At 44.1% G+C, this 11,806-nt stretch overlaps 3 non-coding genes across 3 annotated transcripts; all 3 read right to left on the bottom strand.

The window, feature by feature from the left end:
* Nucleotides 1-576: 576 nt before the first annotated feature.
* Nucleotides 577-683, bottom strand: LOC138568647 (U6 spliceosomal RNA). The gene has a single exon (XR_011302965.1). It is a non-coding gene; the product is annotated as a U6 spliceosomal RNA (small nuclear RNA).
* A 5,428-nt stretch (nucleotides 684-6,111) lies between these two features.
* LOC138567947 (U6 spliceosomal RNA) lies at nucleotides 6,112-6,218 on the bottom strand. Its single transcript, XR_011302325.1, has one exon. It is a non-coding gene; the product is annotated as a U6 spliceosomal RNA (small nuclear RNA).
* A 5,424-nt stretch (nucleotides 6,219-11,642) lies between these two features.
* Nucleotides 11,643-11,749, bottom strand: LOC138567946 (U6 spliceosomal RNA). The gene has a single exon (XR_011302324.1). It is a non-coding gene; the product is annotated as a U6 spliceosomal RNA (small nuclear RNA).
* Between the last annotated feature and the right edge of the window lie 57 nt (nucleotides 11,750-11,806).

Here is an 11,806-nt window from a genome sequence, read left to right as displayed (position 1 = left end):
CTCCTTCCCACCCTCCCGCCCTCTCTCTTCCCCCCTCTCCCTCTCCCTCAATCCTCCCATTAATTTTAAGTTTTCATGCACTGCAGCACATTGTGACAATGGTATTTCACAATGGGACTGTTTGAAAGTTACAGAAATCAAAAAAGAAATCAACCAACTATAAGCAGCCACGTCCGGAGTACACTGCTCAGCTCCAATTAAAGATTAAGGCCCAGAAGCAAGTAAAGCTGTAGTTCAGAGCGATCTTTGCAAATATCACCTCAAAGCAGTTTACGCTGGAGTGCAGAACAAGGGGGAAAGTGATAATACTGAGTTTGGTAGAATGGAATAAAAAAAACAAAAGAAGCATGCCACTTCTAAAAGTACAAGTCAAGAAATTCAAGGGGACGTGGCTGTTCATTCAGTCAAGAGGATTTACAAGTAAAAGGCTCCTGAGGCATTAGTGTTGAATTTGGCGCAAAATGTATTGTGTTGTCGTGTAATATGAATGAACATACAATTTCAATCTTCATTAAAAAAGATCTATTAAAAAATAAAGACTTGCAAATTAAGAAAGTTTCTGTCCTGTCATGTGCCAAAAATAGTGAATGCTTTACGAATGTGCGTGTCATCCTTTAGAGCAGGGGCCAATTTAATTTTCCCATTATCATTCCAATATTAGTACATGTGTTGCAGAAGCAAGCGCAAAGGGAGAGTCAATCAAACCATTCATTAGGATCTCAGGTCAAAGGTTTGCCATTCCAAATGTCCTTATGTCAGAGGGCAGAAAGTCCAAACACCATTTAGATATCGGGTGGTATGAAATGAAGAGGCAAACAACAATGAATAAGCATTCGTTGCTGCTGTATTGATCTGGTCCTTAAGGGTTTTAGTTTAATGCCAATTATATTTAAAGATAGAAAGATTAATGCTCCAGGGTGCTTGCAAAATGACACCCCCTCCCCATCACAATGGCTGGGTGATGCAAGCCTGAGAGCATCACAATAGACCCATAGACATGAGAAAAACTCTGTACCTCTGAGTGTATGTGGGCCCATGGCTGTATCAAGGACAAGGCAAGAACAGGAGGTGGGTAAGGCGTCAGCACCAGAGGGTGTCCGATTGAGCCCTGTAAGCAACAGATGTTGGACCGTCCTTTAAAAGATTCTGAGGCTGATTTCAATTTTAACTTTGCTGCTGATTTAAGGATTGCTCAACCTTGACCCACGTCTAGTTTGTTTGGATAAGCCCTGGAATTCCTTTACAGCTTGTACTGGTGGGAGATGATGTGAGTTTATCAACTGCAACGGGATATGAGGCTTGTGTGCCACAAAAAGCAGGTCTAGTATTTTTTATAAGAAAGCCACTTAAGAAGGGAACTTTGGACAACCCTACCGAGAGCAAAAGTATTACACAGGAGGTAAGGGGGTCAGTGGGTCAACTGATACAATAAACTGACTCACAGTCAAATGTGCTAAATCCAAACACTACCAGTTTCGACATGTTCCTGGCTTTCTGTTTCATTTTTTAACAGATCCATTCCTATGTACCTCTGTGCTTTCAACAGATTTTTCGTTGTAAGGGAGGGACATACAGTAGGCCGTAAAACATTCCTGGGCAGGAAAGACTATGTAAAAGCAAGAGTAGCAGACAGCTTAAAAGAATCATCAGCAGAACCCTCTACACCTTCCCCAAAAAATATAAAATTATTTCTCTGCATGTATGTGCGTTGAACAGCGCAAGTAATTTGGTTAATGTCAGTGGATAAATGTCACTTTCCCATAGCGCAGGACAACATCACTTGTACAGGCCCCTTCTGCAAAGGCATTACCGCTGTAGAAAGCAGTGAAAAAGTGAGGCAGTGTGCAGTCACCCCTGACCCTTCACTGCCCTGATCGGCCACGATCGGCCAAGGACCTCTCTATAAGAGCTGAGGGTGGAATTTTTCTGGACCTCGGTAACTTAGGGAGACATGGCTAAATGGATCCTCAATCAACGGCCCAGCCTTTGCTCTGTGGCCTGTCCGAATATGTCTGTTCTCCAAATTACCTGCCACTGCCCAGGTGTCAGCTTGTGAGATGGAATGACCTCCCAGGAAGCATACTGGCAGATGATTTGCATAGGCACACCCCCTCTCCCTCTCTCTTAGCCCTGCTTACTCCACAGTAGCAAGTATCTGGGGAAAATATAGTGGTCGAGGTGGGGTAGCAGTAACTAGCAACTATGAGAAAGTAAATCTGGGGCACTTGGCGACCTGTGGGAAACAACTGCAGAGCTCAGTGCCCAGAACTTTGTGGCACAGGGAGGAGGTCTGTGGGATTTCAGTAACTTGGAGACATGCAACCTGGTCGGGAGTGCTTCAGGTCTCCTTCCTTGCATGTTCCAAGCAACTCAACAAAGCATCAACAGGCTGAGATACCAGCCACAGAGCCCCTTTCCACTTGATTAAAAGCCTAAAATCTTTTCCATGCAAACACATAGCCCCCGAATACCATATTTTCTTTGTTTTCTCTCTCTCTGTCTCTCTCTCCTCCCTCCCTCCCTCCCTCCCTCCCTCTCTCCCTCCCTCCCTCCCTCCTTTCCACCACCCACAACCCCCCTCCCTCTCCCTCGTCCTCTCCCTACCATTACTTTTAAGTTTCCCTGCACTGCAGCACATTGCGACAATGGTAATTCACAATGGGACTGTTTGAAAGTTACAGAAATCAAAAAAGAATCAACCAACTAAAAGCAGCCAAATCCGGAGTACACTGCTCAGCCACAATTAAAGATTAAGGCCTAGAAGCAAGTAAAGCTGTAGTTCAGAGCGATGTTTGCAAATAGCACCTTAAAGCAGTTTACGCTGGAGTGCACAACAAGGGGGAAAAGTGATAATACCGAGTTTGGTAGAATGGGATAAAAAAACAAAAGCAGCGTGCCACTTCTAAAAGTACAAGTCAAGAAATTGAAGGTGGTGGGGCTGTTCATTCAGTCAATAGGACTCACAAGTAAACGGCTCCCGAGGCATTAGTGTTGAATTTGGCGCAAAATGTATTGTGTTGTCGTGTAATATGTATGAACATACAATTTCAATCTTCATTAAAAAAGATGTATTAAAAAATAAAGACTTGCAGATTAAGAAAGTTTCTGTCCTGTCGTGTGCCAAAAATAGTGAATGCTTTACGAATGTGCGTGTCATCCTTTGAAGCAGGGGCCAATTCAATTTTCCCATTTTCATTCCAATATTAGTACATGTTTTGCTGAGGTACATAGGAAGTTAAGTTCAGTTAAGAAATGAAACAAAAAGCCTGGAAACATGTTGAAACAGGTAGGATTTGGACTTACAATAAACTGATTCACAGTCAGATGTGCTATCCCTTGACCCACTGACACCCCTACCTTTTGTGTAATCCTTTCGCTCTCAGCAGGGTTGTCCAAAGTTCCCTACTTAAAGAGACTTTCTTATAAAAATGATCCTAGACCTGTTTTTTATGGCCCACATGCCTCATATCCCGTTGCTCTTGATAAACTCACATCATCTCCCACCAATACAAGCTGTAAAAGATGTCAAGGGCATAGCCAAGGAAACTAAACGTGGGCTGAAGGTTGAGCAATCCTTAAATCAGCAGCAAAAATAACATTGAAATCAGCCTCAGAATCTCTTAAAGGATGGGCCAACACTGGTTGCTTGCAGGGCGCAATCGGGCAGCCTCTGGTGCTGACGCCTTAAGGCAAGCGCAAAGGGAGAGCCAACCAAACCATTGATTAGGACCTCTGGACTTTCTGCTCTTTGACATAAGGACATTTGTTATGGCAAACATTTGACCAAACCCCATTTAGAAGTCGGATGTTATGGGATTAAGCGGCAAACAGCAATTCATCAGCATTCTTTGCTGCTGTATTGATCTGGTCCTAAAGGGTTTGGTTTAATGCCAATTATATTTAAAGATAAAAAGATTCATGCTCAAGGGTGCTTGCAAATCGACACCCCCTCCCCATCACGATGGCTGTGTGATGCAAGCGTAAGAGCATCACAGAAGACCCATAGACATGAGAAACACTCTGTACCTCTGAGTGTATGTGGGCCCATGGCTGGATCAAGGACAAGGCAAGAACAGGAGATGGCTTAAGGTGTCAGCACCCAGGCTGCCCCATTGCGCGCTGCCAGCAACAGATATTGGACCATCCTTTAAGAGATTCTGAGGCTGATTTCAATGTTAACTTTGCTGCTGATTAAAGGATTGCTCAACCTTCGACCCGCGTCTAGTTTGCTTGGCTAAGCCCTGAAAATCTTTTACAGCTTATATTGGTGAGAGATGAAGTGAGTTTATCAAGGGCAACGGGATATGAGGCATGTGTGCCACAGAATGCAGGTCTAGGATCTTTTATATGAAATCCACTTTGGAAAACCCTACTGAGAAAAAAAGGATTACACAAAAGGAAAGGGGGTCAGTGGGTCAAGGGATAGCACATCTAACTGTTAGTTAATTGTAAGTCCAAATCCTACCCGTTTCCACATTTTTCCAGGCTTTTTGTTTCATTTCTTAACAGATCCATTCCTATGTACCTCTGTGCTTTCAACAGATTTTTCGTTGTAAGGGAGGGACATACAGTAGGCCGTAAAACATTCCTGGGGAGGAAAGACTCTATGTAAAAACAAGAGTAGCAGACAGCTTAAAAGAATCATCAGCAGAACCCTCTACACCTTCCCCAAAAAATATAAAATTATTTCTCTGCATGTATGTGCGTTGAACAGCGCAAGTAATTTGGTTAATGTCAGTGGATAAATGTCACTTTCCCATAGCGCAGGACAACATCACTTGTACAGGCCCCTTCTGCAAAGGCATTACCGCTGTAGAAAGCAGTGAAAAAGTGAGGCAGTGTGCAGTCACCCCTGACCCTTCACTGCCCTGATCGGCCACGATCGGCCAAGGACCTCTCTATAAGAGCTGAGGGTGGAATTTTTCTGGACCTCGGTAACTTAGGGAGACATGGCTAAATGGATCCTCAATCAACGGCCCAGCCTTTGCTCTGTGGCCTGTCCGAATATGTCTGTTCTCCAAATTACCTGCCACTGCCCAGGTGTCAGCTTGTGAGATGGAATGACCTCCCAGGAAGCATACTGGCAGATGATTTGCATAGGCACACCCCCTCTCCCTCTCTCTTAGCCCTGCTTACTCCACAGTAGCAAGTATCTGGGGAAAATATAGTGGTCGAGGTGGGGTAGCAGTAACTAGCAACTATGAGAAAGTAAATCTGGGGCACTTGGCGACCTGTGGGAAACAACTGCAGAGCTCAGTGCCCAGAACTTTGTGGCACAGGGAGGAGGTCTGTGGGATTTCAGTAACTTGGAGACATGCAACCTGGTCGGGAGTGCTTCAGGTCTCCTTCCTTGCATGTTCCAAGCAACTCAACAAAGCATCAACAGGCTGAGATACCAGCCACAGAGCCCCTTTCCACTTGATTAAAAGCCTAAAATCTTTTCCATGCAAACACATAGCCCCCGAATACCATATTTTCTTTGTTTTCTCTCTCTCTGTCTCTCTCTCCTCTCTCCCTCCCTCCCTCCCTCCCTCACTCCTTCCCACCCTCCCGCCCTCTCTCTTTCCCCCTCTCCCTCTCCCTCAATCCTCCCATTAATTTTAAGTTTTCATGCACTGCAGCACATTGTGACAATGGTATTTCACAATGGGACTGTTTGAAAGTTACAGAAATCAAAAAAGAAATCAACCAACTATAAGCAGCCACGTCCGGAGTACACTGCTCAGCTCCAATTAAAGATTAAGGCCCAGAAGCAAGTAAAGCTGTAGTTCAGAGCGATCTTTGCAAATATCACCTCAAAGCAGTTTACGCTGGAGTGCAGAACAAGGGGGAAAGTGATAATACTGAGTTTGGTAGAATGGAATAAAAAAAACAAAAGAAGCATGCCACTTCTAAAAGTACAAGTCAAGAAATTCAAGGGGACGTGGCTGTTCATTCAGTCAAGAGGATTCACAAGTAAAAGGCTCCTGAGGCATTAGTGTTGAATTTGGCGCAAAATGTATTGTGTTGTCGTGTAATATGAATGAACATACAATTTCAATCTTCATTAAAAAAGATCTATTAAAAAATAAAGACTTGCAAATTAAGAAAGTTTCTGTCCTGTCATGTGCCAAAAATAGTGAAAGCTTTACGAATGTGCGTGTCATCCTTTAGAGCAGGGGCCAATTTAATTTTCCCATTATCATTCCAATATTAGTACATGTGTTGCAGAAGCAAGCGCAAAGGGAGAGTCAATCAAACCATTCATTAGGATCTCAGGTCAAAGGTTTGCCATTCCAAATGTCCTTATGTCAGAGGGCAGAAAGTCCAAACACCATTTAGATATCGGGTGGTATGAAATGAAGAGGCAAACAACAATGAATAAGCATTCGTTGCTGCTGTATTGATCTGGTCCTTAAGGGTTTTAGTTTAATGCCAATTATATTTAAAGATAGAAAGATTAATGCTCCAGGGTGCTTGCAAAATGACACCCCCTCCCCATCACAATGGCTGGGTGATGCAAGCCTGAGAGCATCACAATAGACCCATAGACATGAGAAAAACTCTGTACCTCTGAGTGTATGTGGGCCCATGGCTGTATCAAGGACAAGGCAAGAACAGGAGGTGGGTAAGGCGTCAGCACCAGAGGGTGTCCGATTGAGCCCTGTAAGCAACAGATGTTGGACCGTCCTTTAAAAGATTCTGAGGCTGATTTCAATTTTAACTTTGCTGCTGATTTAAGGATTGCTCAACCTTGACCCACGTCTAGTTTGTTTGGATAAGCCCTGGAATTCCTTTACAGCTTGTACTGGTGGGAGATGATGTGAGTTTATCAACTGCAACGGGATATGAGGCTTGTGTGCCACAAAAAGCAGGTCTAGTATTTTTTATAAGAAAGCCACTTAAGAAGGGAACTTTGGACAACCCTACCGAGAGCAAAAGTATTACACAGGAGGTAAGGGGGTCAGTGGGTCAACTGATACAATAAACTGACTCACAGTCAAATGTGCTAAATCCAAACACTACCAGTTTCGACATGTTCCTGGCTTTCTGTTTCATTTTTTAACAGATCCATTCCTATGTACCTCTGTGCTTTCAACAGATTTTTCGTTGTAAGGGAGGGACATACAGTAGGCCGTAAAACATTCCTGGGCAGGAAAGACTATGTAAAAGCAAGAGTAGCAGACAGCTTAAAAGAATCATCAGCAGAACCCTCTACACCTTCCCCAAAAAATATAAAATTATTTCTCTGCATGTATGTGCGTTGAACAGCGCAAGTAATTTGGTTAATGTCAGTGGATAAATGTCACTTTCCCATAGCGCAGGACAACATCACTTGTACAGGCCCCTTCTGCAAAGGCATTACCGCTGTAGAAAGCAGTGAAAAAGTGAGGCAGTGTGCAGTCACCCCTGACCCTTCACTGCCCTGATCGGCCACGATCGGCCAAGGACCTCTCTATAAGAGCTGAGGGTGGAATTTTTCTGGACCTCGGTAACTTAGGGAGACATGGCTAAATGGATCCTCAATCAACGGCCCAGCCTTTGCTCTGTGGCCTGTCCGAATATGTCTGTTCTCCAAATTACCTGCCACTGCCCAGGTGTCAGCTTGTGAGATGGAATGACCTCCCAGGAAGCATACTGGCAGATGATTTGCATAGGCACACCCCCTCTCCCTCTCTCTTAGCCCTGCTTACTCCACAGTAGCAAGTATCTGGGGAAAATATAGTGGTCGAGGTGGGGTAGCAGTAACTAGCAACTATGAGAAAGTAAATCTGGGGCACTTGGCGACCTGTGGGAAACAACTGCAGAGCTCAGTGCCCAGAACTTTGTGGCACAGGGAGGAGGTCTGTGGGATTTCAGTAACTTGGAGACATGCAACCTGGTCGGGAGTGCTTCAGGTCTCCTTCCTTGCATGTTCCAAGCAACTCAACAAAGCATCAACAGGCTGAGATACCAGCCACAGAGCCCCTTTCCACTTGATTAAAAGCCTAAAATCTTTTCCATGCAAACACATAGCCCCCGAATACCATATTTTCTTTGTTTTCTCTCTCTCTGTCTCTCTCTCCTCCCTCCCTCCCTCCCTCCCTCCCTCTCTCCCTCCCTCCCTCCCTCCTTTCCACCACCCACAACCCCCCTCCCTCTCCCTCGTCCTCTCCCTACCATTACTTTTAAGTTTCCCTGCACTGCAGCACATTGCGACAATGGTAATTCACAATGGGACTGTTTGAAAGTTACAGAAATCAAAAAAGAATCAACCAACTAAAAGCAGCCAAATCCGGAGTACACTGCTCAGCCACAATTAAAGATTAAGGCCTAGAAGCAAGTAAAGCTGTAGTTCAGAGCGATGTTTGCAAATAGCACCTTAAAGCAGTTTACGCTGGAGTGCACAACAAGGGGGAAAAGTGATAATACCGAGTTTGGTAGAATGGGATAAAAAAACAAAAGCAGCGTGCCACTTCTAAAAGTACAAGTCAAGAAATTGAAGGTGGTGGGGCTGTTCATTCAGTCAATAGGACTCACAAGTAAACGGCTCCCGAGGCATTAGTGTTGAATTTGGCGCAAAATGTATTGTGTTGTCGTGTAATATGTATGAACATACAATTTCAATCTTCATTAAAAAAGATGTATTAAAAAATAAAGACTTGCAGATTAAGAAAGTTTCTGTCCTGTCGTGTGCCAAAAATAGTGAATGCTTTACGAATGTGCGTGTCATCCTTTGAAGCAGGGGCCAATTCAATTTTCCCATTTTCATTCCAATATTAGTACATGTTTTGCTGAGGTACATAGGAAGTTAAGTTCAGTTAAGAAATGAAACAAAAAGCCTGGAAACATGTTGAAACAGGTAGGATTTGGACTTACAATAAACTGATTCACAGTCAGATGTGCTATCCCTTGACCCACTGACACCCCTACCTTTTGTGTAATCCTTTCGCTCTCAGCAGGGTTGTCCAAAGTTCCCTACTTAAAGAGACTTTCTTATAAAAATGATCCTAGACCTGTTTTTTATGGCCCACATGCCTCATATCCCGTTGCTCTTGATAAACTCACATCATCTCCCACCAATACAAGCTGTAAAAGATGTCAAGGGCATAGCCAAGGAAACTAAACGTGGGCTGAAGGTTGAGCAATCCTTAAATCAGCAGCAAAAATAACATTGAAATCAGCCTCAGAATCTCTTAAAGGATGGGCCAACACTGGTTGCTTGCAGGGCGCAATCGGGCAGCCTCTGGTGCTGACGCCTTAAGGCAAGCGCAAAGGGAGAGCCAACCAAACCATTGATTAGGACCTCTGGACTTTCTGCTCTTTGACATAAGGACATTTGTTATGGCAAACATTTGACCAAACCCCATTTAGAAGTCGGATGTTATGGGATTAAGCGGCAAACAGCAATTCATCAGCATTCTTTGCTGCTGTATTGATCTGGTCCTAAAGGGTTTGGTTTAATGCCAATTATATTTAAAGATAAAAAGATTCATGCTCAAGGGTGCTTGCAAATCGACACCCCCTCCCCATCACGATGGCTGTGTGATGCAAGCGTAAGAGCATCACAGAAGACCCATAGACATGAGAAACACTCTGTACCTCTGAGTGTATGTGGGCCCATGGCTGGATCAAGGACAAGGCAAGAACAGGAGATGGCTTAAGGTGTCAGCACCCAGGCTGCCCCATTGCGCGCTGCCAGCAACAGATATTGGACCATCCTTTAAGAGATTCTGAGGCTGATTTCAATGTTAACTTTGCTGCTGATTAAAGGATTGCTCAACCTTCGACCCGCGTCTAGTTTGCTTGGCTAAGCCCTGAAAATCTTTTACAGCTTATATTGGTGAGAGATGAAGTGAGTTTATCAAGGGCAACGGGATATGAGGCATGTGTGCCACAGAATGCAGGTCTAGGATCTTTTATATGAAATCCACTTTGGAAAACCCTACTGAGAAAAAAAGGATTACACAAAAGGAAAGGGGGTCAGTGGGTCAAGGGATAGCACATCTAACTGTTAGTTAATTGTAAGTCCAAATCCTACCCGTTTCCACATTTTTCCAGGCTTTTTGTTTCATTTCTTAACAGATCCATTCCTATGTACCTCTGTGCTTTCAACAGATTTTTCGTTGTAAGGGAGGGACATACAGTAGGCCGTAAAACATTCCTGGGGAGGAAAGACTCTATGTAAAAACAAGAGTAGCAGACAGCTTAAAAGAATCATCAGCAGAACCCTCTACACCTTCCCCAAAAAATATAAAATTATTTCTCTGCATGTATGTGCGTTGAACAGCGCAAGTAATTTGGTTAATGTCAGTGGATAAATGTCACTTTCCCATAGCGCAGGACAACATCACTTGTACAGGCCCCTTCTGCAAAGGCATTACCGCTGTAGAAAGCAGTGAAAAAGTGAGGCAGTGTGCAGTCACCCCTGACCCTTCACTGCCCTGATCGGCCACGATCGGCCAAGGACCTCTCTATAAGAGCTGAGGGTGGAATTTTTCTGGACCTCGGTAACTTAGGGAGACATGGCTAAATGGATCCTCAATCAACGGCCCAGCCTTTGCTCTGTGGCCTGTCCGAATATGTCTGTTCTCCAAATTACCTGCCACTGCCCAGGTGTCAGCTTGTGAGATGGAATGACCTCCCAGGAAGCATACTGGCAGATGATTTGCATAGGCACACCCCCTCTCCCTCTCTCTTAGCCCTGCTTACTCCACAGTAGCAAGTATCTGGGGAAAATATAGTGGTCGAGGTGGGGTAGCAGTAACTAGCAACTATGAGAAAGTAAATCTGGGGCACTTGGCGACCTGTGGGAAACAACTGCAGAGCTCAGTGCCCAGAACTTTGTGGCACAGGGAGGAGGTCTGTGGGATTTCAGTAACTTGGAGACATGCAACCTGGTCGGGAGTGCTTCAGGTCTCCTTCCTTGCATGTTCCAAGCAACTCAACAAAGCATCAACAGGCTGAGATACCAGCCACAGAGCCCCTTTCCACTTGATTAAAAGCCTAAAATCTTTTCCATGCAAACACATAGCCCCCGAATACCATATTTTCTTTGTTTTCTCTCTCTCTGTCTCTCTCTCCTCCCTCCCTCCCTCCCTCCCTCACTCCTTCCCACCCTCCCGCCCTCTCTCTTCCCCCCTCTCCCTCTCCCTCAATCCTCCCATTAATTTTAAGTTTTCATGCACTGCAGCACATTGTGACAATGGTATTTCACAATGGGACTGTTTGAAAGTTACAGAAATCAAAAAAGAAATCAACCAACTATAAGCAGCCACGTCCGGAGTACACTGCTCAGCTCCAATTAAAGATTAAGGCCCAGAAGCAAGTAAAGCTGTAGTTCAGAGCGATCTTTGCAAATATCACCTCAAAGCAGTTTACGCTGGAGTGCAGAACAAGGGGGAAAGTGATAATACTGAGTTTGGTAGAATGGAATAAAAAAAACAAAAGAAGCATGCCACTTCTAAAAGTACAAGTCAAGAAATTCAAGGGGACGTGGCTGTTCATTCAGTCAAGAGGATTCACAAGTAAAAGGCTCCTGAGGCATTAGTGTTGAATTTGGCGCAAAATGTATTGTGTTGTCGTGTAATATGAATGAACATACAATTTCAATCTTCATTAAAAAAGATCTATTAAAAAATAAAGACTTGCAAATTAAGAAAGTTTCTGTCCTGTCATGTGCCAAAAATAGTGAAAGCTTTACGAATGTGCGTGTCATCCTTTAGAGCAGGGGCCAATTTAATTTTCCCATTATCATTCCAATATTAGTACATGTGTTGCAGAAGCAAGCGCAAAGGGAGAGTCAATCAAACCATTCATTAGGATCTCAGGTCAAAGGTTTGCCATT

The sequence above is a fragment of the Ambystoma mexicanum genome, chromosome 2p (assembly GCF_040938575.1).
Source record: "Ambystoma mexicanum isolate Mex_15411 chromosome 2p, UKY_AmexF1_1, whole genome shotgun sequence".
NCBI classification, from domain to species: Eukaryota; Metazoa; Chordata; class Amphibia; order Caudata; family Ambystomatidae; genus Ambystoma; species Ambystoma mexicanum.
The sequence above is the reverse complement of the archived record's forward strand: the minus strand, read 5'-3'. Positions and strand labels throughout refer to the sequence as shown.